Below are 24,044 nucleotides of genomic sequence, written 5' to 3' on the forward strand. Positions count from 1 at the left end.
AACACTAATAAGAAAGGATGTATGCACCCCTCTGTTCATTGGAGCATTACTTATAATAGCCAAGATATGGAAGAAACTAGTCTCCATAAATAGATGAATGGATAAAGAAGATGTGGTGTATATATACACACATATATAATGAAATATTACTTAGTCCTAAAAAAGAATGAAATATCTTCACTTGCAACAACATGGATTGACCTAGAGTACTAGGTGTGCTAAGTGAAATGAGTCAGACAGAGAAGAACAAATACTGTACGATTTCACTTATATGTGAAATCTAAAACAATAAAGCAAAGAAAAGAAAACAGAAACAAACTTGTAGATACAGAGAACAAACTGGTGATTACTAGAGGGGAAGGGGGATAGGGGACTGAGAGAAATAGGTGAAGGGGATTAAGTGGTACAAATTTCCAGTTATAAAATAAATGTCTTGGGGATGCAATCTACCGCATAAGGAATATAGTCAATAATACTGTAATAATTTTGTATGGTGATATATGGTTACTAGACTTATCATGGTGACCAATTCAAATGTATTTAGAGGTTGGATCACTATGTTGAACACTTGAAACTAACATAATGTCAACTCTACTTCAATAAAAAAGTGACCAGTTAACATTAATTGGTATTATAGTTACATTTTCTCTGCATAAAGGCACATTTTATTGATTTTTTCATTATAAAGTATAAAAGTACCTTTTACTTTCAAGATGAGTTCTAAGATTACTTGTTAATGTTAATATGGTAATTTAAAAGACATCTAGATATAATTTAATTTTAATTGCCTAACACAAATATGTCTGATATTCACCAGTATGAATTCAAACCTATTAGTAAAGATGTCAAATGAGTCACCAAAACATTTTTGTTGATTGCCTCTCATTGAACCCTAAATGCTAACAAGACTTTTTGTTGGAATGAGGGATCAAAATTTTATACTCTTTAAGAACTAATGCCATAGCTGTTTTATATTTATAAATAAAGCTCTTTCCGTTTACTTTGTAGTGTACAATTTTTGAATGGCCTGGAAAGAGAAAAATTATTCTTTGGGCTGACAAAAATGATAAAGAGGCTCATTGCTGCTGAAGGGAAGAAGACAAAGAAGAATAGAGAAAGAAGGATTCGTTCCTCTTTCAAAAGTGGGGCAAGATACTAGAGCTTTCTGCAGGGAAACTGAAGCACACCTTTCTTTCTGAGATTTGAAAGGAAGAGATGCCCTACATTGAAATATCTAGAGTATATCTTTCATTTAAAAATGGACCTAGGGCCTCCCTGGTGGCGCAGTGGTTGAGAGTCCGCCTGCCGATGCAGGGGATACGGGTTCGTGCCCCGGTCTGGGAGGATCCCATGTGCCGCGGAGCGGCTGGGCCCGTGAGCCGTGGCCGCTGGGCCTGCGCATCCGGAGCCTGTGCTCCGCAACGGGAGAGGCCACAACAGTGAGAGGCCCGCATACCGCAAAAAGAAAAAAAAAAAAAAAATAAAAATGGACCTAGCTAATCATCCAGTGAGGAAGAAAAGAGTAAAATAGCCTTTGATCAAGTCCTTTCTGTGGTGTTAAATGCAACTAATTATAATGAATATCACATATCTAATGAGTTCAAGAATTCCCCTTGGAAGAATGGGTCTGTCCTTTACAAAAAAAGAGAGTTCAAGTGAGTTATTTGCATTTGGTAGGGAAGCTCTACTGTCTAAATCATACTCATTTAAAGGTGAAGTTCAGGGCTTCCCTGGTGGCGCAGTGGTTGAGAGTCCGCCTGCCGATGCAGAGGACACGGGTTCGTGCCCCGGTTTGGGAAGATCCCACATGCCGCGGAGCGGCTAGGCCCATGAGCCATGGCCGCTGAGCCTGCGTGTCCGGAGCCTATGCTCTGCAACGGGAGAGCCCACAACAGTGAGAGGCCCGCGTACCGAAAAAAATAAAAGGTCCAGTTCAAAGTCTGCCATAGTTTGTTATTATATATGTAATTTTTGAATGTAATATACAGTTATATATGTATATAACATCAACAAGAAAGTGACCCACTTTAGAGTCAAGAAAATATATAGGTGAAGTGTAAAAGGGTTGGAATAGATATACCATAACAGCAACAACAAAACAAAACAAGACAACAACAACAAAACTGGAGTGGCTAAGAAAATATCAGAAAAAATATATTTTAAGATGAAAATTTTTACTAGAGACAAAGATATTTTAAACTGATAAAATGATTATACCATCTAGAATGTATAATAATTAGAAACTTATATGCACCTAACAACAGAACTTCAAAATACAATGAAGCAAAAGCAACACAACGGAAAAGAGAAACAGACAGTTCTACAGTAATAGTTGGATACTTTAGTACCTTTCTTTCAATAGCAGAACAGACAGAAAATCAACAAGAAAATGAAAGAAAACTTGCACAACATTATCAATCAACTAGACCTAACAGCCATCTATAAAACATTCCACCCAACAGCATCAGAATATACATTCTTTTCAAATGCACATGGATATACTATATGCTAGGCCATAAAACAAATTTCAGTACATTTTAAAGGATATAAACAATACAAAGAGTGCTCTCAGATGACAACAGAATGCAATAAGAAATCGTTAACAGAAAGAAATTTGTTGAAAATCACAAATGGAAATTCAACAATATATTCCTAAATAATTCATGGGTCAGGTAAGAACTCATAAGGGGAATTAGAAATAATTTGAGATGAATTAAAAGGAAAGTATAGCATATTAATACTTGATTGGTCACACATAGTCTTTTGAAAAGCAGAGGGGTTAGACAAAGAGATCTAAATTAATTTAAAAATCATTTATTATTCTGGGAATAAAAAGAACTGGGCTTAGTCTCAGTTTTGCCTTTCTTTATCTTTGTGTCTGTTGATCATCTTGGAATAGTCATTACATAGTCAGAATACAGTTGCCATCTCAGGAATCAAATACTGTTATCTCTAGGGCTACCATAACAAGATACCACAAACTTGTTAGCTTAAAAGAACGGAAATTTATTTTATCACAGCTCTAGAGGCCAGAAGATCAAACTCAGAGTGTTGAGAGGGCCATGTTCTTTCTGACGCCTCGAGGGGAGGATCCTTCTTTGTCTTAACCAGATTCTGGTGGTGGCCATCAATCACTGGTGTTGGCATTTTTTGATTTGCAGCTGCATCACTCTGGTCTCTTCCAGTGTTGTCACATGGAATTGTCTCTGTGTGTTTCTGTCTCTGGAAACAATTTAAATAGAAATTTCTATTTTTAAAAAACAAACTGTTGATTACTATGCTCTATTTAGATAGTTCCTCTAACGCACACCCAGTTCCATTTCCCCATATGTATTTGAGAAGGAAAGAGGAACTCCTGTGAGCTATCCTATTGGAAAAAATCAATGATACAGTGCTTTACTAGAGATGCCTCTTACCTAAAATATTTGAATTAAATATAAAATCTGGGGAAATTATCACCCAGTTTCCCTCTTCTAGAGGCATGATCTAAATGATAGGCAGCAGAATATTTTATACCCATGAGGTTTGCTGACATTATTGATTTGATCCAGAATCTGTATTTTCTCTCTAAAGAAAACAGTATTCTCTCTTTCCTTTCTTTAATTTATAATGTTGATGTCTTAAGATTATTGTCAGAGAGGATGCTTGTAGTTCAAATGATTTGGCTGTATTTCACCAGTATTATTACAAGATAGTCAAACAATGGCTGGGCTCCAGTATAGACCTCGGTCCCTTTGTTCCACTGGGATACGGATGTGAAAGCCACTGTTTCCTTATATTCCAAAGACGAAATAAATAAAACAAATAAATAAACACAAAAAAACAAGTAAATGAAACTACCTTAAAACCAACTCTCTTTTCTTCCTCATCCATGTTAATTCTCTTCTACCTAAAATTACTTCCTGGAAGTGATTTTTATGTTTCTTAGAGCCTCTTTATGTATATATCCACACTAATGCATATAAAACTGTTCCTTGTAGATCTTTTACTTTTTCCATTTGAATAATTATTTTCACATGTCATATAGAGTTTATCCATTGTCCTAGATATGCATTTTTCCTGTGTATTTGAGCATCATAGGAAGATAAATTCTACTCTTGAAAATGTTAACTGGTGACTGAGACACAGAAAGCTATTCTTCTTACCATTTTTCAATAGTGAGTAGTAGATTCTGTAGGGGTGGAATTTTACGATGTAAGTATACTGTTTTTCTACACTCCAATTATGTTCCCCTTATCATAGAAATTGACCAGTGAAGTGTGCTGCTGACTTTTCAGAATCCATGTACATACAATCCATTAAGTTATTAGATATAACGTTGGTCAGAAAAGCATACTGTGAAATGTTGCTTTTATTTAAACTCCCACTATCTTCACTCCATGGTTTCAAGATTTGACTTCTTTATTGCCCTCTGGTGGTGGGCTCCGTGAACTGCATATTTACGGGTCTGGAGCAGGATTCTTCCCGGAGGTATTCAACTCCTCAGGTACAAGCTAAAGAGTAGATGATAAAGAAGCATTCAGATTTATTTAAACTAATTAAGAATATCAGTAGCCTGACTGTTGTTTCTAAAAATATAAAATATTTATCCTTCTGTTGTCAAACAACCATATTTCATGAAAAGAAGTATAAATCCTTTTTTGCTTGCAATAAAAGAACAATAATTGAAGGTATTCTGCATTTGGACCAAATACCTTCTCTGAAAATATAAGTGAAAATAGGAGTTGAACTTTCCAAAATATTCTTTAGTAAATAAAACTCCACATATAATTTCAAATTATCATTTAATTTTACCATAAATTTAAATACCTATACTGACTTAAATGCTGTCCTCTGTAATTTCGGATGATTCCCTCCTTTATATCTTCTTCCTCTCTTCAACAAATAAAATACATATGAACACCTAACATGAGGTAGGGTATTCTCTGTGAATTAATGATGTTGGTATACCTGATTTTGACTTAGCAGAGGGGTTGAGCCTCTGTGTTGGTGCATTCTCCCCAGATGGTGCGTGTGGAGAGGGTCAGGCATATCTCTGTGCTCCTGAAGTTTTCTCTGTGAAACTGTCAACCTCCAATATCAGAAATAACTTCCTTCGTGAGAAGGGATTTTCAGACATGAAAAGTTTTCTCTTAAAGTGCAAGTATTTTTAAAATCTATAAAATATAGAGCATTATAAATTTTCTTTAGTTACTACAAGCTGAATTTTAACTGAGAAGACTGGGGACTCCATGTATGTGTACATGCATGCATGCGTGCATATTTGTGTGCTACACGTGTGTGTGTGTGTGTGTGTGTGTGTGTGTGTGTGTAGGTCTACCGAGGATACAGAACATATTCTGGACATGACAGAGCAGTGGTGTATCAGAAGGGAAAAGAGTATAAAGGACCAGCTTCACCTGCTTAATTTGTCCCCTGACCTGGTGTCGTCTTATTTTCCACCATCCTTTGCTGATCTGTATACTGAATACCCAGGGCTCCTGGGTACCTCCAGGTACCTCTGTAAGTTTTACAAGCCTATCAATATCCCATGTACAGTGGATGGAACCTGGACTTTTTGCCCATATAGTTTTCCTTTCCCTCAGAGTTTTCGTCTGAGCTATGTCATGGGGTAGGTACTGTTGTGAAAATTTATGCTCACTTGTTAAATCGAAACTACTCATTGAACTGTTTAAACAAATAAACAGTATCTTGAGTCAATTGCAGGGCACCTCCAGTCTCCACAAAGCAGAGTTACTTTGGGACAGGAAGGTCTTTTAGTTTCCCCTTAAATCAAAATACAAAGTTATTGAGCAATTCTAGGACCAACCCTATAGTTGCAAACTTGGGAAGAGATCACAGGATTCTGTAATCGTCTGCTTATCCCCTTACTGGGACAGCAAATAGCTCAATAGTTCTTATACTGAAGTCAAAATGAAGAATAATACCGGAACAAAGTCTGCATTGAAAGTCTGTGTCTTATTTTTATTTTCTCTTGGCACATAGTAGGTAACTGTTAAATGTTCTCTTGATAAATATTAAAAACACACAAGATACTTCATATACTAGGGGTCATAAAATTTCAACTTTTCTTTTGGTGTAGGGGTTGATGATGAAAAGTTTGGAAACTTCTGATCCATGTTAATGTTCCTGCTTTGAGAACTGCAGGACACAGCTTTTAGATGAAAAAAGTTGCCAAGAGGACCAGAAGTAGAATAAAGGCATTTATGTAATTCTTCCTTATAATTTCATGTATTGGTTTTCAGCATCCAACTTTGAAAAGTTGCCTGAGGCTGCCTAGGGTCTGCAATAAGGATCACAGCTGTGCTGTCCTACCCCCTCCCCACACGTGGGAACAGAGCCTTCCCAGCAGTGCTAATAGAGGCCCATGGCTTTCCGCCCACCTCGGTACTGCTCAAGGCAGTGGCTTTTTTCTACCAGCCTCACCCTTCTCCATGTGAATCTTTTTCTTCTTTCCAGTTTTATTGAGATGTAATTGACATATAACACTGTATAAGTTTAAGGTGTACAACATCATAATTTGATACATTTGATATATATTGCAAAGTGATTGCCACAATAAGGTTAGTTAACACATCCATGACCTTACACAATTAATTACCTTTTGTGTGTGTGTGTGTGTGTGCGATGAGAACATGTAAGATCTACTATCTCAGAAACTTTTGAGTATGCAATAGAGTGTTGTTAACTAAAGTCACCATGCTGTACATCAGACTCCCAGGATTTATTCATCTTATAACTGGAAGGTTATACCCTTTGACCAACAACTCCCCATTTCCTCCACTCCCCAGCCCTTGACGGCCACCATTCTACTCAGTTTCTGTGAGAGCAGCGTTTTTAGATTACACGTAAAAGTGAGATTATGCAGTGTTTGTCTTTCTCTCTCTGACGTATTTCACTTAGCATAATGCCCTCAAGGTTCATCCAAGTTGTTGCAAATGGCAAGATTCCCTTATTTTTTAAGGCTGAATAACATTCCATTCTACGTATGTGCCATATTTTCTTTATTCATTTGTCTGTCAATGGACACTATAGAAACAGAAACTCAGTTCCTACAAGTGTCCAAGGTAACAATAGACAAAATATGGATGTTGGTGGGTGTAGATCCAGGCAGTAGGTTAGACTACATCCCACAGGCAGGAAGGCCGCTATTTTAGGAGGAGCTGCTTTGAATATGAATCAAATAATAATTGATTTATATATCACCAGTTCAGAACTAACTTATCTGTTTTCGACACCTCACCATAGATATGAAATGAGAATGAGTGGAAAAAGAGGCTTCTGAAGGCAAACAGTCATAAAACCCATTATTATTCTGTAAAAAGGAGACTATACAGTCTTACCTTTAGAACCTCAAACAAAGACATGCAGCAGCCTCAGTAGGATATAATCGCAACAGAAAAAATACAAGCAGAAGGCAGAGGAAAAAGAAGTGCCATTTGGTATGGGAATAAATAGCTCTGTATGTCTCAAAAGCCTCCTATAAACATGTCTGGGTGTCAATATAGTGTAATAATTAATATCCATAAACCCTGAGTCTTAAGAAAAAAGAACTGTATCTTTTGCTTTTTTTTAGAAAGGGACAGAAAGGTAACTATATTTGCTTTAATAAATACAGAGACTTAGTGCACTTAAATATTTGATCAAATAATTTTAAAAATGTTTCTTAAAGTATACATCATTTTCTGATGAAACGGGTAAAATAAGTTTCTAGGGAGTGAGGAGGGCATGAGGTATTATACACATTTTCTTTTCCGTCCTTTTGTAGCTGAATATCCTTTTCCAGGCCTAAAGAAGTAGTAAAATTATGCACCTAAGATTGAATAAAAGGTTTCATAGACATATTTTACATATATGCCATTAGATTTCCACAGAGTTATTTCAGGCTGCTTGCTTGAGCTGAGACCCCTCTAAACAAAGCCCAGGAAGAAACTAACAACTGTGAAAGCCAATTTATTTATTCTGTGAGTAAGTTGGCTGCAGAGCAGACTAATTACCCCTTTAACCACACTGTTTGAACTCATTGTACTTATCTGGGAATCATTATTCTGAAAGTAGAGAAGGGGACTAGGGAAGTTAAAAGAGACAAAAGATCTAAATATGGTCTCTTTGCGAATCTCAAAGGTCAGGCAACAGGCTTATTTCTGATGGTTTTAAAAAGAGAAGATGAGCTGTGGTTTAAAGGTCCACTTTGGAATTCAAATTCTACCTCAGGTGTAGCCTGAATGCTAGTCTCCACCTTGAGTGAATCACTGAAGGATCATTTCTCAGCACATAGTCAGTGTTTGTTAAATTTTCATATTATTTTATCCCAGTGAATAATATTGATGAGGGATTTTGAAACTATTAAATTCCGCCAAAGGACTTGATTTTGTAATGATACCAAACCTTGGAAAATAAAGGAAGTAGAGATTGGTGAATCCTTGACAAATTATTAGAGTTATAACTGATTGTTTCATAAGGAAAGATAGGGAATGGATCACTTAGGAAACTGAATGAATACTTTGAATCTCCTCTATTTCTGTTAAAACTACAGGTTAGTTGAGCTCAAAAATTGTAGGTATAAAAATTGTGTTTTTTGGTAATAAAATTTGTTTTAACCCTTCTCTCAATTATGCATTTAAATGTTGACCAATTCACAAGTAACTCTTTACAGTCGATGGATTGGCCAGTGGCTTTGGGATCATTCATTTTATAGTCTGGGATTTCCAGTGTGATCTTTATTTTCCCATTTATACTCTATTTCATACATTTTATTAGCAGCAGTAGTAGAAATAGTAGCAGCAGTATCATTATTATTTAGTTAGAGTAGAATTGTTTCTGTAACTTCTTACGGTCAGACATATACTAAGCAACACACATTTTGAAAGCACTGGTGTTGGAGTAAATTGGATGTTGATGAGACTAGTCACTGCCCTTAAAGGAGCTTGTCTTCTAGTTGGAAAGATGTGACATATACAATAATCTGAGGCATTAAGTAAATACATGGGTCTGAGGGCAGAAGATCCTGAAGGAAGCAAGCTACAAAGAACTCATTTTGAATCCTGGCATTAATATTGGCAGATCTCCTCACACCTTTTCAGGACAGTTATAGACAAAGCAAGTAGGACTGGAGAATACACTACAATGGCCAAAATAAGATTTAATGTCATTTCAGCCTAGGGGATTCTTTCTAGGCTTTGAGTATATGATAATTTAAATGCTACCTAAATAGTAAATTTACTTTAATGCTGACAATGTAGAAAAGATATTTTGCTGCAAAAGTATACACAGTAGTAACAAGTGGATTTTGGAAGAAACTGATATTTTGTCTTATACTGATACTACACTACTGCCCTAGACCTAGCAGCAGCCTTTACTCTTTGTTGTTTTCTTCTAAGACTAAAGAGCCTCTTTATTGTTTGTGCTGATTTTTTTTTCCACCAACAGATCTCAGAGCAATCTGAGTGCACTGGCCAGTTGGGACAAAATTATCATTAGAATTCTTGGCTAGAGAAGAAAGCTCCTAATTTAAGAATGGCTTTTTGCCTTCTGAGAGCTCAGAAGAGCACATTGCAAGCCATCTACATTTATAAAACATGTTTTAGTATGGAAAATTTCAAACATCTACAGAAGTAAAAAGAAAGAAGAAACTTTCCTCAATTGTTCTCATCAAATGTCCATTTCAGGCCAGTAGATTTTCTCTACACCCTCTCTTACTACTACCACCATCATCCCCAGCAATTTTAAAGCAAATCCCAGATTTCTTTTTCTCAGTGCAAACGTCAGTATACATATTTCTAAAATGCAAGAACTGCCCTTTTTAAGCTCAACTATGTCATTATCACACATCCGCAAATAATAATGATTCCTTAATATCAACAAATAGCCAGTCAGTTCATGTTTCCTTGATTGTCCTATAAATGTATTTTTATTTTAATAACCATTATTTATTTGATTGCTGATCCAAACACAATTTCTTTTAAAGTATAGGTTTAAAAGAACTCAATTTGCTCATTTTTCTTGCAAGTATTTGTCCTTGAATTCAAAGCATTCATCCAGTAGGGTTCCCAACTGTCTGGATTATGCTGATTGCATCCCCTTTCTGCTTATATATTTATCATAATTCAGGTGTGATTTTTTTGTCAAGTTTACTTCATAGATAATATTGATGAATTCCAAAAGGAACTATAAAGTGTCTGTCTATCAAAAAAAAAAAAAAATAAAGTGTCTGTCTGACTGTGACGTTGCAGCCATTAATGATCAATGTCTAGATCCATTAATTTATTAAGGGTACCAAATGGTGATATTCTACTAACTAGATGATTATTCATTTACTAGCTAGAACATTATTTCATCAACTACTTGGTTGCCCTGAGTTACAGTTTAATTAGGAAAGGAAGAATAAATGTTTCTTTTATTTTATTTACCAGTTTTACAAAAAAAGAAAAAACAAGAGAGAGAAAGGTTGACTCTTCCAAAGATGACTAATGAGGTATTTTCTTTCTTTGTTGTTGTTTTCAGTGAGGTTGTTATAAATATCGATGCAGAGATTGTCCCCTCTTAGGTTCACGGATCCTGTTCAAGTTGGCTCCTGAGTCCTTTCCACACAACCACAGTAGTCTTTGAAGTCTTCCCAGCTGTCTTGTATGACAAGATGTAACAGGAACATCTTGTTCGTTTGTTATGCTGGATTTGAAATCAGCTGTTTCTCCAAGGAGACATTATCCACTGTGTTTATTCAAACTTGTGTTCCTTCTAGTTTAACCTTCTCTCGAGACATGATTTTTTTAAACAAATTACTTACTGAATTTTTCACCTTTTCAAATCTTGCTATTCTCCAATCACTTCATTTCTGAATTTTTCTAATTTCTTTTATGTTTTTCTTAAAACCAGTTTCTATTCCTTTGAAAATTTCTTTTACTTTTTCCGCAATATCAGGCAATAAATTTCATTTGTTCTGTGGACGTGTCTTTCTGTCACGTTTTCAGGATTTGCTGGAACTTTCTTTTCACCCTTCTTTTTTCTTTTTTTCTCACTGATTTTCTGCAGGATGTGAATGGAATACTCTTCTGTCACTCATTTTTAAATGAAATAAGTTTCCACTTTAGGAGGGAAACATAGATCAGAATATAATTTCTAGCTTCAGAACTCCAGGACTCACTATCTTCTATTATTTTCACAACATAATTTTATTTATTTATTTATTTATTTATTTATTTATTTATTTATTTATTTATTTATTTTTTGCGGTACGCGGGCTTCTCACTGCTGTGACCTCTCCCGTTGCGGAGCACAGGCTCCGGATGCGCAGGCTCAGCGGCCATGGCGCAAGGACCCAGCCGCTCCGCGGCATGTGGGATCTTCCCAGACCGGGGCACGAACCCATATCCCCTACATCGGCAGGTGGACTCTCAACCACTGCGCCACCAGGGAAGCCCCACAACATAATTTTAAAAAATGACCTTAAAATTTCTAAAATCTTCCTCCTCGGCCCTCCTATGCCCATTTACCCAGGCCTCCTCTTTCCTGTCCTTGTTGAGTATGGGGATTTGTTCTGGAATGGTGCTTTGGTTTGATAGGTGTCAAGGTTTCACAGACCCCAGAACACTTGGCATCCTCAGAACATTTCAAAGTTCTTGCACTCAGCTGCAAAGTGGAGCCTGCAACATTCACTCCCGGTTTCTGCCGCTGTTCTCAGTGAGTTTTTCAATCTCACTGAGTTCTTGAACCATAGTAACCTTTGGCTCTCCTGAAAGAGAGAGAGAGTCCTTCCCTCGTCTTCCTCCCACACACCTTGGGATACACATATGTAGGTCTTTTTCCTGTTGTTGATTTGTTCCTACCTGGCTGTATGTTGCAGTTCATGTGGACACCTTGTTGTAGATGTTGTCTGTGGGTTTTTGATCTTGCTATTCTAGATGCTTTTCTTTCTTCTTTGTGGGGGTGGGGGGTTGTGTATTTAGGGGAGGGGTGGTATATTCAGGGATAAAAATCCTCTCTGTAGCCACCACCATTTCCCCAGAATCCTCTGCCATTAATATTTAAAACAAAATCATAGGAATCATTATCCGGATCCTTAGGATAATCATTACATTGTATCTGTCTTTTTTCCAGGCTTCAAGCTGCCTGTGGCTCGCCACGTTAGTATACTGACATGACTGGGCAATGCCTAATTTGACGGGCTCTTTCTGTACTGCCTTCCTCCTAATCATGACAGTCTTGTACGCTATACATAGTCTTCTTCACTGATAGGGAATTTAGAAAATACAGGAAGCCATGGGATTAATAGCTGAAAGTGGAATTAATGTGTTCTTTTTCTCAGGTAAAATATCATAAGACTCCTTAGGCCAAAGTTGTAAAATGAAATCGCAACTTTCCTGGAATCATTTTGCAAACGTGAATGCCCACATAAAGTACACTAGGACTTGAATCCAAGGAATAACACATTTTTAGAGCCTCCAAATGTATAAACTTAGTACAATTCTGCATTACTTCTTAAGGCAACTGAAGAAAATAATTTTGTGATCAAATAAATATTGATTTTATTAACCTAGTTATTTTAAGAGTTTACAAAACTTATAAAAAATGTTAAGGCTCTATCAGCCTCATCAGTTGTTATTTCTTTTCTAGAATCTTGGATAAAGGAACAGTCATTTAAGGGGAAACATGGTATAAAATGGGAAGATAATCCAACAGTGAAGATAGTTATATCTCTTCCTGTGTGATGAACTACTCCTAAGCTTGGTGGTTTAAAACAGCAGGCACTTTATCTCCTCACAATTTGTGAATCAGCAGAATGGGCTGGGATCTCCTGGGTGGATCTATCTTGCTTTCACCTGAGGTGACTACTGAGGCTGCCATCATTTGGTTGCTGGACTGGGGCTGGTTGCTTTCACATGTCTGGCCATTGATGCTGGCTGTGGCCTGTGCCTAGTCTCCACTAGGTTAGCCAGGCTTCCTAACATGTCAGGTTTCCATGAGGACAAGCCCTAAAGCACGAGTACTCTCCAAGCTTCAGCTCTTGATATGCCACTGGGCCAAAGCAAGTCACGTGACCAAGCCCAGGTCAAGGTGAACAAAACTACACAGGGTGAGAAAACGGGGGGGAGGGGCATTTGCCCTGGGGGTCAGTAGTCTAACAAACTGCTGCAATAACTATATAAAGAAAAACACCCCGGAGGACAACTGGTCAAAAATAAATGTGTGCGGGGTGGGGTGGGGTTTGGCATGGGGGGGCAAAGGCAGTAAACAGGGGCTACCAAAATCTGAAGATTCTGGAATTTTTGGAAAATCCACTGGGATTAAAGGAGTTACACAACCATGTTCTGACACCAGAAGAAAGGTGCCAGTTGAGCATCAGGGAAGTCTAGCGCTCTTCCTCCATCGCATCAATTTTCACGTTTCTTTGACTCAGCATATTTATAGAATGAATCATGACTTTCTATAAATTTTTAATTCAGTTTTTCAAAGAAATAGTGACCTCGCTTCTATCTGCTGTGCCACAAAAATGCCGTAGAAAAAAATTCCTTCTGTTAAATCGCTCACTAGGTGAAATTGTATGTGTAACCTAGTACCAAAGAGGTATTAAGAATCGCCACAGCCGAGCCAGCCTTCCGCATCATGCACCCTATAGCAGCCAGTGGGTGAGCCGGGAGTCGAGGAGGTCACCGTGGGAAGGAGGGGCGCGGGCAGCGTGGCAGCCTCCTTCCGTCTCCGTGGAGCCACCTCCAGCTTCCGGTACAGGGAGTCGTCTGCAGCAGCTAGTGGTGGCCAGCCTTGCAGCACTGTGTTCTAGGTCAGTAGCTTCCAAGACTCCAGTTGGATTCATTGGAGTAGGCAACGTGGGGAGTCCAGTGGCAAAAGAGCTCATGAAACGTGGCTAGCCACTCACTGTTGTTGATGTGTTCCCTGATTCATGCAAAGAGCTTCTAGATGCAGATGAACCCGGTAGTGTCTTCTGCAGGGGATGTAGCCGAAAAAGGTGACAGAATTATTACAATGCATCAATGCACTAGAAGCTTATTGTGGAGCAAATGGAATTCGAAAAAAAGTGAAGAAAGACTCACTATTAATGGATTCCAGTACTGTTGATCCTATGGTTTTCAGAGAATTGGCCAAAGAAGTTGAGAAAATGGGAGCGGTTTTCACGGATGCCCCTGTTTCTGGTAGTGTGGGAATGGCTCGATCTGGCCACCTCACACTTAGGATGGGAGGGGTTGAGCTGCTGTGGTGCATGGGCTCCCATGTGGTGCATCGTGGAGCTGTTGGGACTGGCCAGGCTTTGAAGATCTGCAAAAACTTGCTGTTAGCTATTAGTAGGATTGGAACTGCTGAAGCTATGAATCTGGGACTCAGGTTAGGGTTTGACCCAAAACTCTTGGCTAAAATCCTAAATACGAGCTCAGGACAATGTTGGTCAAGTGACACTTATAATCCTGTACCTGGGGTGATGGATGGAGTTCCCTCGGCTAATTACTATCAGGGTGGATTCGGAGCAACACTCATGGCTAAGGATCTGGGATTAGCATGAGGCTCTGCTACCAGCACGAAGAGCCCAGTCCTTCTGGGCAGTCAAGCCCATCAGATCTGCAGGGATGTTGTGCGTGAAGGGCTACTCAAAAAAAAAAGACTTCTCATCCGTGGTTCAGTTTTTGCAAGAGGAGGAGACATTCTGAGTTTGCCCTCTGGCTGTGAACACTGAAACATTGAAACCAAACTGTGTCTTGGAGCCCCTTATGGCTCACTCCACAGGAAAATGGGCTTAATCAAAGGTCAACTGTCTGCTTTTGAGTGTGTAGGTCAGGGGTTCCCCACCCCTTGGCCTTGGACGGGTACCAGTCCACAGCCTCTTAGGAACCGGGCTGCACAGCAGGAGGTGAGTCGCAAGCAAGCCAACTAAGCTTCATCTGCTGCTCCCTGTGGCTCACATTACTGCCTGAACCTCACACACTCCGACCCCCCTCCCTGGAAAAATTTGCTTCCAGGAAACCGGTCCCTGGTTCCAAAAAGGTTAGGGACCTCTGGTCTAGGTCACAATAGATCCTGGGATTTTTCACCCATTCTAAACTGCTTATTCTTTTTATCTATTTAGCAAACATATCATCTGTAATTTTTTTTCTGCAAGCCACTGATGGTAACTGCTAGCTAGCTAGCTGATTGGCCTTTTTCAAAAGTTTGATTCCTGAGCATCTTCAGCTAAAACGCTGCCTACTTCACTCAGGATATTATTTACTCCACTTTACAAATAAAACTAAAATTGTTTTCAACAGGATAAAATCTATGCTCGAGGAAAGAAAAGAAATTGGTGTGAGAAAAGATATCAGAGAAAGGGGAAGTATAGTGAATTACTACCTGTGTCCCTCAGAAAATTTGTCCTGTTAAATAACCCAGTGGTGATATTCTTGCATTGAGATTACTGGTTTATTTTCTAGGAGTTGTTAAAGCAAGACAACTCCTTGCTGCATGTTATGTAATTTGGACTCTGTTACATTATCTTGTTGTGCCCCTCTTGTAACAACTTCCCATACTCAGCAAACTTGTTTTTTTCATATTTTTGCCTCCTTGTCCATTTTTACTGCATATTTTTTGACTTCAAAAGAATGACATCTTTAGAACTGTTTCAGAGCCAACGATGATATGTGCTTTAGATAATTATTACACTATGCTAAATATAACCATGTTCTTTTGAATTCACATAAATTTCTATGCTGATAAAAAAAGAGAGGCACATTTCATCAATGTTTAAATAGTATCCTTCTTCCTCTAAAACTTAAAATAGGATTCAGTCTGATTCCTAAAGGGTTATTTTCTTCAACAACAAGAGCTGACTTAAGCCATTTCTTGGCAGTGGAATCTGAGCATAGAGGTCCCTGTCTGACTGCCCTTTGTTTCTCACTCACAGTATCCTGGGTGAGTGTAATGGACGGGCGTGCCCTTAATGACTTAGCCCACTGCTACTGCTCCTGATGAGGGCTAATGGTGTGGGCCACTTTAAATCTTGCCCAGCAAAGTGCTGACATCTGGGGTTTCCTATCAAGTTTACCAGATATTCCACAGTAATTTCATAATTTACACAACATAAAAACACTGGTTTTGAGCTTAGGAAAGCATTTCATTTAAACAGATACAGAACACTACAAAATGGTTTAAAATTTGTGAGCAATTGCATTAAATAAACTCTAATATAAATTAATCTAATACAAGTAAACTAATAGTTGCAAAGCTACTGGTCGCTTCAGAAGCGGTGGCTACGGATAACTTCAAAGTTGTTTCCTCAATTCATTAAGAGGAGAAACTATTTGCTGTCAGCTTCTTCTTGGGGAAGCTTAGTTTGATGCTGATTCGCGTTATGAATGTATAGGAACCATTACTGGTTCTTCCTTTCCATATTCAGTGCACCATTATACTTCTGTCCTCTTAAGATCTGGATATCTGTTACTGCTACTGTTGGCTGGAGCCTGGGAGGAGGAAAGCTATCAGGAAAAAAGGTCAACAAGTGTTAAAGATTTTTAGCATACCACTGAGACTTTTTATCAACCATAATCATAAGAAATAATATTTAAAATTACTTATAGCCTGGTCAGTGAGACCTTGAGTAACTTGTGGAAGCATCCATGTTTCATACAGTTTCAGGGGATGGATATTTCCTGTTATTAACTCTATATCCTCTTCAACTGGAACAGAGGGACCTTTCTCTGTTGAAGCAGTTTTGTCTTTTTCCTGGGCATTTTCAGTTTTCTCTTAGGAGAGACTTGTAAAGCTTACATATACAAACTTACACATACACGTATAAAGCAAAGAAGGGATAGAGCAGTCTTGAGAGGACACGGTTTTGTAGCAGGCACACAAGACAGAGCTAATACTCCCTGATTGCATTTGCCTCCCTAGCCCCATCTCCTTTGTGGAAAGCATCAGCATTCTGACTGGTCTCTGCACCCCACTAACTGGACGGATCACTGCATTGGCATTCTTAGGGAGCACTGATGGTCCCTGCGGAAAGTGTGGTTAGAGCTTGTGCAGCCAAAGTGCACAGGAAAGAATCAAATATACTTCATATAACATGCTTACTCTGTTTTGCTTAATTAGCACTTATTCCCTGTAAGAGGCCGATTTCTGCTTTGACAGGGAGTAATCGAACTCGGTATTCACCCAAACCATAAAATTAAAGTTAACATACCTCAGCTTTTCATCCTACTGGAAGAAATGTATGAAATCTAAAGTTATTTTTTAATTGCTGCTGTTTAGAATGCCTGAAGCCCATTTGCTGAACTTGTTAAAGAGCAGTGTTAATGAGGGTATTTTTTGTTTCTTTCTTTTCCGACCACAGTATGAATTCTCAGCCCAAAGTGTGCCCTGTTTCCCACAATAGAGACAGGGGAAAAAGTGCGAGTCTCTCACCACAAAGCATGAGACAACTACAAATACTTCTCTCCCAGAGTTAACATTGATGAGAGTCTTTGTGGAAAAGAACTTCCTCTTTCTGCGGGAATACAGTAGAAATGCAAGATGTATTCTCCACAGTTTCACTACTGGAAAAATAATTTCATAGTCTCTCTCTCTCTCCTCCCTCTCTCTCTCTCTCCCTCTCCCTCTCTCCCTCCCTCTCTCTCTCTCTCTCTCTCTCTCTCTCTCTCTCTCTCTCTATATATATATATATATATATATATATATATATTTTTTTTTTTTTTTTTTTTTTTGCCGTACGCGGGCCTCTCACTGCTGTGGCCTCTCCCGTTGTGGAGCACAGGCTCTGCACACGCAGTCTCAGCGGCCCTGGCTCACGGGCCCAGCTGCTCCGTGGCATGTGGGATCTTCCCGGACCGGGGCACGAACCCATATCCCCTGCATCAGCAGGCGGACTCTCAACCACTGCGCCACCAGGGAAGCCCCATAGTCCATATTTTTTATTGGTCTTCTTAAAAACATATACAATGTTTACAATAAGGAGTAAAAGAGAAGATTTTCAATGTGATATTTCAAGGAGCATTTTGTAAAGGCAGGATCCAGTCCCAACTTTGGAAAATTAACACACACCTATGAGATCAAAGAGTCACCTGCAAAAAATTTTATTATGTTTTTCTTTCATACTAGTTTCCTAAAGGTGCATTGTTATTTCTTGGTAATGTAATAGTCAGAAATGACTATATGGTGGCCATTTGAGGAAGAAGTAGCTCTTACATAAGTGTCTAGTGACCTTATCTCTTTTGATACAATACCTCTTGGTTTCAGAGGCTTGCCCAGATTTCCTCTAAATGAATAAACTTAGTAAGATTTTTCTAACTATCAATCTAAAAGTAGATTTAGAAATCTACTTCTGAAGCAGTTTTGTTAAGTAATTATTGGTCAGTTCTCTTTCTGATTGGTACTTCTTTCTGCAAAACAAATCCCTGTACTTAGAACAATTAATACCACCATCCCTGGCTCCTTGATTATTACACAGTGATGTTTCTTGAGAAAAAAGCTTACCCTTTTTTGGGGGAAACTTCAGTCCATGAAGTAAAACTTCATTAAAACTAGATCTGCTTCTAATGCCAGTGTGATGCAAATCAGTATCCCCTTTCTTTTGACTTTCCAGGATGTGTGAAGAGAATGGTATGGTTTGGTTTAGGAAGGGTTGTAGCTTAAGAGGATTGCATTATGTTTCTGTGCCACTTTGGGGGATTTTATTTCAATATTATATCCTGTTCTGTAAAAACACCCTAGTCATTCTCTTACTTATTATTAAATAATTAAACGCTGCCCTTTGTTTACTTTCCCCTTCTGATCAGAAGACTCCTCTCCACTCTAGGCCTTGATCTGAGTTCCAATTCATCAGCTTGTAGTAGCTACACTTCTGGTTTCTGAAGTCAGACAGATATGGGTCCCATTTCTGTCTTCATCAGTTATAATTTAGCCTCTGATATATGCATACCAGAGCTGGCAGTGACAAACATTTTGCTTCTCCTTATTTTCCCAGGGTTCTGTGCATTTTAATAGAGGATCACAATATTTGAAGTAGAGCTGGGATGAGGTGGAACGAAAGAGCAGGAAAACATGCTTTTAGGAAGGTCTGATATACAAATCACATGGAGGTAACTACTTGAGAGAAAACCACCCCTACCTGAGTATTGTCAATAAAGTAGCACAGGGAGGCAAACGAATCAATTGTTCACTAAAAATATTCTTCTTTAGAAGAATAAAATTCACAAGAAAGCCTCATTGCAAATAAAATATATTTGTTTTCCTAAAGGAAGATATTTGGAAAGTCATAGTAAATACCTCCTTTGACCTTCTGTGTCCCTAGTGTTCTATCTCCACTAAGTTTTATGAACACTACATAGAGGAGGAGGCTGAGTCTCAAAGACCATAAGAGATGGATTTCAGAGCCTTTGCAAGGTCCATTATGCCCCATGACTTCCCATTGCTTGTGCTTTTCATCCAGATAGGTGCTTAGGATACCAGAATGAATACATCTCTTTCGAGAGGTTTTTAACAGACATTAGATCCTAAACAAGTACAACACCTAACAAATAGAACAGAATGCTTTATTTAAAGCAGAAACAGAATAAATGCTCGCCTAGTATCGTTTAAATCCCCTTTAAATAATTTTTTGAATCAACATGTTTATATTTGAGGGTATTTTCTTATTTTTTCCTAGTTCCCTTTACTTGCACCTCCTTTCTTTTTCTCTTTTCCCAACTGAAATGTTTATGGTTTCAAAAGTAATTGCTTCTCGAAGAAAGTTTTCGTGTATACTAAGTGCTACCTGATGGAAGCCATAAGCATAGAGTCTGCTAGCATTTAGAGTGGTATAATACATAGCCAGGTTGAATCAAGTGGGAGAGAAGGTTAATCATTCTTTTAAACTGGCAGTGTTGCCAGAGGTGGATTAATATGCTTTTTGAATCTCTTATGTGCTGTAAGTCTCCTTGATCACAATCACTACGTTAATGGTTGAGGTTTTGAATTAGAGGTGTCTCCTGGGCTCAGCTGGGCCAAGTCCCTTCACCTCTCTGGCCATATTAGGTGATAGTTTTCTCATTTCAATACATGATCTATGTTAGAGGGAGTGTTGACTATACCAGACTTTTAACGTGGGCACCCAGAAAGTGGAAGAATCTCTCTACTGGTGATGAATCATAACTCTTTTCACTGTGAATATAGTCCTTCCCTTAGGTAAGGTAGGAACACCATGAAAAATAGAAAGTTCTCGGGTGTCTGTGGAAGCTGGAGTGCTCTAGACCTGTCAGCTCACTGGCAGAGCAGGCTTCGTCCAGACACTAGAGAACAAAATGTGAAATTGGCACCAGCCAGCCTCTCCATTGCACAGGATATCCCTATTTAAATTTGACAATCGGGATATTTTACAATTTGAAATTCTTGTCATCTGGTTTTCTTTAGTTTTTTCTTTGGGTTGAAAAGACTGAGAAGCTTGTTAAAAAATCTGGAATTCTGATGGTGAGGCTTAACCAGATCTATTGAGTCATCAATCAGCAAACATTGACCAATGCTTACCATTCCCCCAGTTACTATACTAAGGACCCAGACACGTCTCAGATAGTGGCCTTGCTCATTCACTGTATTTACAGTACTTTTTTCTAAATGTAACCAGAGCTCAGGTAAGACAAGACATTGATTTGAGTCTGAAGTAAACAAAGCTGACTGGTCTGCCGCCTTCAGTTTCCAGAATTCTTTTGTTTCAGGTAGTAATTTTCCCAGACCAATAGAACAAAGTCCTATCGTCTATTTATTTAATATTTTATCACAATAGTCCTTGCCCCTTTGACCTCTAGTGAGGAAACTTGCATAAGAAACTGAAATATGCTTAGGTTCTATGGGTAAGTGCAGATAATGATATGAATGAAATTGAAAATGAAAGCCAAAGGTAGAAAAGCCAGTTCTGAATAGATGAAGTAAGACAGAGGTATTTGAAAAATCAAGTAGAAAAGATACAATAAGGAATGGAGAGCTTCTGGAAGTTTTCCAATACGTGAGGGGTTGGTACATCTTTTTTTTTTAATAACATGTCTGGCTGTTGTATGCCAGAGAAAGTTATAAGGGGGTTGACTATATGCATGAAGTCCAGTGAGAACACTGTTTCTGTAGGCCACTGACAGTGTTCTGAGTGTACATTCTATAGTACTAGAAATTAAGTTAGGAAACAAAGGGTAATCTGATGTCATTTTAAATGACATTTCACAAATGATTAGAGCTACAAGGTGTCTTTTTTCACTCAGCCAACACGTTGAGCACGTACTATGGGGCAAGCACTGTGCTTATGGGTAAGAGATAAAAGAAAAAATAAAGGCCAGAGGAACTCAAAAGAGAGTGTGAGAGATGCATAAACAACTCATTACAATCAAATAGGGAGAGGCTATTAAATAAATAGATCATAAAAATGTAACTTTGTAAAACAGAACTTGGAGTCACTAACCCTGCTAGGGGATATTAAAGAGAATGCCAACAATGAGGGGGTTTGGAATTAGGTTTTTTGAATGTCAGTAGGAATGTTCCACGTGGAGAGAAGGTCAGGGGCATACCAGGCAGAAGGAACATCCTGGACTTGAGAACCAACACAATATGTTTAAGTGATTGTAAAGGAGATTGTTTTGACTAGAGCATAGGGTATAAGTTGCCAAATGGTAGAAAATAGAGTATAAAAGTTAGGCTGGAATAAAAGTATAAAGTATCATAATTCTTATGATGAAAGTTAGGTGTTTTCCTACAAAATGGGTTACTTATAAATATTTTAAAAATAGAGACTGCTGTGTAAGGCTTGAAAAAACACTAAATCAGAGTTGTACAGAGCTCAGGCTTAGTGGTGAAAATTTCTGTATTTTGTTGTCCAGGTTGGATACTGTTACAATTCTTTAACATTTCTTTTTCCTAAGTAAAGGCATCTGGTGAAAATATGGGATCCATTTTATCCTGGGGAAGTTTTGTCTTAACCTTTCTTCTATGTATTTTTCCTATTTAAAATGCTTTTGCAGAATCTAATCATACGAAGTTCGGATACTTGAAGTACCTGCTTATGTTCTCTCTTGGACATAATGGGAATAATTGGGAAGTCTTCTCTAATTTTGAGACTACCATGACTACTCTCTTATGTTGGTTATTCCTGTAGATGAACCAATTTTAGGTTCATCTGAGTGATTAGTTAAACTTACTCCTCACAGATTGATTCAGCAGGTCTGAGAAGATATCTCAGAATATGTATATAGAGAGATAAACAATAAGAAATTACAGTAAGCACAAAAACAGATAAAGATCATTCATAATTTTTCATAAGATCTTATTTTCTCTCATTTCTCTCATTTTTTCGTAACTTTTCTTTAATCATATGAAAAAGAAGGGAATTTACATGGAATAACAAAAGATATGCAAAACTTAAGGAAACACAATTTTCTTAAATTTCTCAAACTTATTTGTATAGGATTCAGAATGCACTTAAAATGATTAAATGACTTAAGCTAAATCTTTTTTATTGCAAACTGTTTTAACCCAATTAACCAAGCAAGAAACTGAGAGTCATTCTTTACTCTTCTCCCCTCCCTTAAACTCTGGAGCAATCCCTAAGAGTTGTCATAATTATACTATATATATATATATATATATATATATACATACACACATACATATATATGCACACATATATGTGTGTATATATGTATACACACACACACACACACACACACATATGTCCATTCTTCTCTATGTCCATTGTCATATCTTTTACATTTCTTACTCGGATGTAACATCCCAGTTCACTTTTTCCCTGACTCCAGTATTATTTCTGTCTTGTTTATTCTCTGCATTGCAACCTAAATTTCACTCAACGGCTTAGAGCTCTTTGATAGCTTCTCTTTAATTTTGGGGAAAAGGCTTCAAGCACTGTGCTCTTGCCTACTAGTCCACCCTCATCTGCTTTCTCTATCCTTACTTAGCATCTCCTTCTTCCATAAATTTTCAGCAATACTCAGTAGACTTCAGGGTTAGACTTCTCTTACTGCTGAACTTTCTCCAGGTAATGTCATCAATTTGTATCATACTTTACTCATTCAATCCTTGGTTAATGCACTCTCATCATACAAGTTTCAAAATAAACATTGAATCTCTGGCTTTTCATGACTTCCATTAGAGATTAAATTCCCTTTCTACGTGTTCTTATAAAATTTGGCTGTCCAGTTACCTATGAGAGGTATAGTTCTATTTTATAGTTCATTGCCCCTACTACATTGTAAACTGCATGTGAACAATGTCCTTATTTACCAGTGTTGTAGGTACTCAATGAATATTCTGTTAAAAGATTTATTCTGTTAAAAGTTAAGAGACTGTTTATGATCCATAAATAAGAGAAAATGTAGCTCAGAACCAAGTAGTGGCAAGAGGCTTGAATACAAGTAGACAATATTGAGAGATAGTAGGAATTTAGGTTAGAGAGTACTTGGTTACTGAATTAATTGTGAAGGTGAGGGATGATTATACAGAGTCCAGAGTTTTATTATTCCTTTAAATTAATTTTTATTAGAGTATAGTTACTTTACAATGTTGTGGTAGTTTCTGCTGTACAGCAAAGTGAATCAGTTATACCTATACATATATTTCCTCTTTTTAATATTTCTAACCATTTAGGTCACCAGAGAGCATTGAGTAGCGTTCCCTGTGCTGTACCATAGTTTATCATTAGTTATCTATTTTATACATACTGGTGTATATATGTCAATCCAAATCTCCAAATTGATAGCCCCCCTTCCCCCCACCTTGGTATCCATGTGTTTCTTCTCTACATCTAGGTCTCTATTTCTGCTTTGCGAATAAGTTCATCTGTACCATAATTCTAGGTTCCACATATAAGTGATATTATACGGTATTTGTTTTTTTTTCATATTGATCTGCTTGAGTTGCTTATATATTTTACAAATTTATTTATGTTTATATTTTTTGGAGATGAATCCCTTGTCAGTTGCTTCGTTTGCAACAATTTTCTCCCATTCTGAGGGATGTCAGAGTCCAGAGTCTTCAGTGTTCCCCCAGTATCCAACTTGGACAAGTGTACAAATAGTGGTGGTATAAATGACGTACAA

At 37.8% G+C, this 24,044-nt stretch overlaps 1 pseudogene across 1 annotated transcript in view; it reads left to right on the top strand.

The window, feature by feature from the left end:
* LOC309799283 overlaps positions 1-14,657 on the top strand; it is a 67,675-nt pseudogene extending 53,018 nt beyond the window's left edge. The window contains exon 8 of the transcript in view: positions 13,616-14,657. The product of the transcript in view is annotated as an uncharacterized misc_RNA (transcript). The remainder of the gene's footprint in view (positions 1-13,615) is intronic.
* Positions 14,658-24,044: the final 9,387 nt, after the last annotated feature.

Source organism: Mesoplodon mirus (assembly GCF_964341445.2).
Source record: "Mesoplodon mirus genome assembly, chromosome: 3".
Classification (NCBI taxonomy): Eukaryota; Metazoa; Chordata; class Mammalia; order Artiodactyla; family Ziphiidae; genus Mesoplodon; species Mesoplodon mirus.